This window comes from Aedes aegypti, unplaced genomic scaffold (assembly GCF_002204515.2).
Source record: "Aedes aegypti strain LVP_AGWG unplaced genomic scaffold, AaegL5.0 Primary Assembly AGWG_AaegL5_hic_scaff_704_PBJ_arrow, whole genome shotgun sequence".
In the NCBI taxonomy this organism is placed as follows: Eukaryota; Metazoa; Arthropoda; class Insecta; order Diptera; family Culicidae; genus Aedes; species Aedes aegypti.
The window spans coordinates 17,738-22,758 of NW_018736390.1; the positions used below are offsets into that span (position 1 = coordinate 17,738).

At 42.4% G+C, this 5,021-nt stretch overlaps 1 non-coding gene across 1 annotated transcript; it reads left to right on the forward strand.

Annotated features, from left to right (window-relative positions):
• The first annotated feature begins 4,646 nt into the window (after positions 1-4,646).
• On the forward strand, positions 4,647-4,718 carry Trnad-guc. The gene has a single exon. It is a non-coding gene; the product is annotated as a tRNA-Asp (tRNA).
• Positions 4,719-5,021: the final 303 nt, after the last annotated feature.

Below are 5,021 nucleotides of genomic sequence, written 5' to 3' on the forward strand. Positions count from 1 at the left end.
ATTGTGCTTCTTCTCTTCAAGATGTTTGAGAAGAAGTTCAATATCTCCTGCCTAAATCCCGCAAGTTCGGAACAACTGACCACGATAGGCGGCACTCTTTGTTTCCTCATTGGAATCAAAGAGCCTGGGCTAGAGACTGCTTCGAATTGGTGTTCGGAAAATTTGTCTAGAGCACTCGAAATGATTGCTCATTTCGATTCAATTATCAACATTATTCATTTCACCCTTGGAAGAAAGTTCCCATTCCGGAGAAATATCATTTCTTCCATTCTTACTACGTTTAGTGACAGTTTTAAATCCCTCCTTTTTGAAAGGAAGTTGTGAATTCAGAGATGCACCTTTCCTTTTGTTCGTAGTTGCAACCATGTGCAGTGAATAAACGAAAGAAGAATTGACCTTCCAAGAGGTTTTTTTCCCAAGATGGTGTCCAAGAAGGATTACGGGTCGCTAACGGGTCCAACGAAAAATCGAAGGCACGAGTCCAAACAAGGATCGTAAATGGTTTAATAGATACAAAAATAGCACTGAAAAGTACTGTTTAACACTCTATTTGGTTTAAAAAAGTAAGAGGTTGTTTCCGACCGCCAAAGTGACGTTGGATAACGTTAGCTTCTTCTATTTGCTGGCTTGAGACAGTCACAAACTTATGAAACATTTCTTTTGCTAAAAATCCAATTAATTTTCACACTATTTGTTGCATGTCAATTCTGATTTATTATAGACATTGTGTGTTATTATTTTGTGTTAATACAAAATAATCACTTCACATGTATTCAGAAGCTTAGGCGATTATATTGAAGAATTGTTTTTGAAATGTATTAATTCAAAATAACTCTTTTTCATTGATTTTGTGGCCCTGAAAAGGGCCGTTTGGTTTCTTTGTTGGTTGGTTAACACTTCAACACCGATAAAACCGGTCGATGGAAGAAGAAGCCTGAGCGGTAAATCTTGCTCTCCACACAAAAATTTCAGGTGAACGTTAGGTCCGCGCATCGCCCGATGAGATTTGCGGTGCGGATGACGATGTGCGTTTCAACAAGCGGATTTGGTCGATTTTCTTCAGCCATCTCGTACAACAGCTTGCCTCTGGTAGCGAGGAGCTGAGCAGGTTTGGAGGAGCTCTTACCAGCTCGAAAGCGAAAACAGAATGAAATCAAATTCAACGAAGGAGGGATGCTTTATATCCTTAGAATAGCAGATGATGCTCCTTCTTTCATATTCTTCGTTTTCTTATCTGGGAAATAGGCTATATGAAACTGATGTCTGGGTAAGGGATGTACAGATTAGCATTATGCTGTTATTGCAACCCGACGGCACTGCAGCATCATCCTCGGAAACAGCTTCAAATTGCCGTATTGTCAATTATTTGTAATAAATCAATTATTGTATGATGCTATGAGATGAATTAAGAGATTATAGCAAGTATGTGGTAAACACATTAGGGAATATTATACAAATAACTCTTTAAAACACATTTGTTGGCTCTCAAAAGGGCCGATTGAATTGTTGAATTTGCGTAACACGGACACATTTTGACGGCGCACTGGTTTCAATCTGCATCGCCCGATGAGATTTGCGGTGCGGATGACGATGTGCGCTTCAACAAGCGGTTTTGGTCGATTTTCTTCAGCCATCTCGTACAAATTAGGGAATATTACACGGACGGTGACGGCTGTGCCGCTCGATCTAATGAACCAGAATGACAGCGCTAGCCTCCTGCATGGCAATGACAGCGGAGCACTGGCTGGTAGCAACGGATTTCTGTCCGAAAACGATTATGCTGGCTGGTGCACTCAAATGAGCGACTTCAGTTGCTGCGGCTCCGAAATGCGTGGTTCTTCGGTTCTAATGCGTGTTGTATTCGCGTCCTATTGAAAACTGAACTGAGGACGCGAATGACTCTCGAAATTTGCTCGCCGACCGTGTTCACAGTCTGACGGCAAAAAGAAGAATGAGGGAAGAAGCAGGGTGCGGTGCGCTTTTATAGTGGGAAGGGGAACCAAAAATTTGTTCGAACGTGATTGGTTAGATAAGAAAGGGGTCAACGTTTTACGATGTTTCAATAGTTTGTTGCTTATAATCAATAGTGTCCTCCATTTGAATCGACGCGTAGATGAATTTCCAATCGATTCATGGATAAATATTGAAAATCTATCGATAAATGACTGAATTATTAGCGGTCAAAACCTGACCATTACCTGCTATTACCGAAAAAAACATCTGGAGACGATCTTTATCATATCTGAAGGGTGCAGAATCCTTCGGACGGCCGCCAACGTGGAGCTCCCCCCAGTGGCCAAGGCTCATTGGTACGGAGACATTTGTTGGCACTCATCGTTGACAACATTGACAACACGATCGCAAATCAGTTTTGCGCAGGGGATAATTCATCGATCCTTAAGGCTACCGTCCTCGACTGGCTACATACCAAGTATCCTAGACACGAAAAACGCTACACCGATGGGTCACTCTCCAATCTCGGCGTCGGCCTGGGAGTCTCGGCCCCCGAAATTTCACTAAGCCTCAGTCTACCTCCTATATGCTCCGTTTTCTCCGCGGAAGCCGCTGCTATTTTCACAGCAGCCACCATACCATCCGACCGGCCAGTAGTAATCCTTACAGATTCAGCAAGCGTTGTTGCTGCCTTGCAATCCGAAAGGCCTACACATCCATGGATTCAGGGGACCCTGGAAAATGCTTTGCCGAACACAACCTACGCATGGATCCCCGGACATTGTGGGATACCCGGAAATGTAGCTGCCGATAACCTTGCCGGTACTGGCCATTCTTCTGCGCGTTTCGAAGAAACGGTTCCCTTCGATGACGTCAAAAGATGGATTTCGAAAACCTTCAAGACCGTATGGGGTGCTGAATGGGCTCAGTCCTACGCTCCACACATACGGAAAATCAAAATCTCAACCGAAAATTGGACCGATTGTCCGTTTCTCCACGATCAACGAGTCATCTCCCGTTTGAGAACCGGGCATACACGGGTTTCGCATAACATGGCGAGACGTGGTCCTTTCAAACGGATATGCTCTATTTGTGGCGTTCAGAACTCTGTCGAGCACTTTATATGTGCATGCCCACAAAACGAATCAGCCCGAAGATCATTCGGAATTTCAGGAAGTATTCGCAGCGCCCTAGGAAATGATGCGGCCACCGTGTCAACTTTAATAGGTTTCCTTAAAGCTACCAAACTGTTCGAACAAATCTGAGCCAACAACCCAAGCCAATAATCAAGAGCCACTTCATCGTGGTTTCGCAGTTCTATTGAGCTTTCGAATGTGAACATCACTAGGATGAGGGCTACCGACAATCTCGGTAGTTACACACAATTAGGTTATCAAATTATTTCAAAATAGGGAGGTTTCGCATTCTGGGGCGAAAATTTTCAATTAGAATTTTCAAATTAATACTGACTGTGGGTGTTACACGTATAACTACGACGGGACGACTGTCATGCAATGTAGCTAAAACAGCTTTACTGTATTATGGCGAGACCTCTTGGTTGGGCTCGAAACTGGCACCCCCTAAGGGTTCTCTTCTATTTTCAAGAGGCACCGTTCCGGTGACCTTTCCTGACGAGTGTTGAACTAGCTGTAAGTTAAAAAACACTAAAATAAAGATAAAAAAAAACCTGACCATTTTTCGTTACATGCTCAATTTTTCGTTTTTCTGAATTGTACCCCCATATGTTGCCGTAAGACGTTATCCAACGTCAAAAAACAGGTAGCCGAAAGAATTTAGTACGTACAGCCTGAAAGCATGATCTTCTTTAAGGTGTTATCGAAGGAATTCTAATGAGCTAGGTTGATAAGTGTTCCCAATTTACCTTTCGTGGCACTTCACAAAACGATTTTACCACATCAATCAAAAAGCCCGTGATTGATCTCGCAGCTCTAAATTACCAAAACACGCTCCACCTCTCTTTGATTCCCGTTCACGCACATGGCCTTTCAAATCAGCTGCTGCTGCTACTACTGCTCAAAAAACCATTAAAATTAATTAAAAATGAATATTTTATGAACCCGGCGCACAGATATGGGTGCGAGAGCGAGCTCAACTTGTATGGCGAGCACCTCTGGTGACGTGACTCGTACTGATAGCCCTAATATATAGCGAATGGAGCTAATGTCCAACGCAGAATTTTCGGAACCAATTACCGTGATTGAGATTGAGATTGGACTCTGGCAGCATTTTGGCTGTGGCTTGATTGGAATGCGAGTTTGCTGTTGCTTGGTTCCTAATGCCATAATTGTGAAATAATGTTTTACTTGAATGGTCTTTTGTTCTAGACTTTGCTTGCCTTAACTATGTTTAATTAGCACCGTATGCGTGAGTTAATGGTGCCTACTCGAAGTTATGAATTACGCTTAAGTTGACTACAAACTGGAAATAATGATAACTAAATTTATGTATACTAGATGTAGAGTTGAAGAATACGGTTTATTCCAGAGTTTTTTTTTTCGAACATTTTAATGCAAATCACTACAAAACAAACACAACTAACTCAAATCACATTCAAACATCACTGATCAAAACATTTCATTATGATTTTAATTGCATTATTGTATTAAAATTTGTTGCTAATGAAGTACGGTTTCTCTTTCCACCTTATATAGTTTATGATGGAGTTACACAAGTCCTCGATAGTATAGTGGTCAGTATCCCCGCCTGTCACGCGGGAGACCGGGGTTCAATTCCCCGTCGGGGAGTCTTATATTTTTGCATTAATGGACAACTTTATCTAAGCCAACGTTATATTCAATTTGTGATCCGCGAACACTCCAGTTGTCACGTACAGGATCGGATGTCCGTTGTTCTGGTTTTGCCTGGCGCTAACTCAGGCATGGGAACTATGCTGTGTGGAAGAACTTGTAGAATGATAGTTTGGCAGGTTGGGACATAACTATGGAGCAGCAAGTAATGAAGAGTTTCGGAAAATAGGACGGGGGATGTTGAGCAGTGTTTGCTCAAAAGGCACTGGCCAATCAATCTCATTTGTAATGATATCGAAA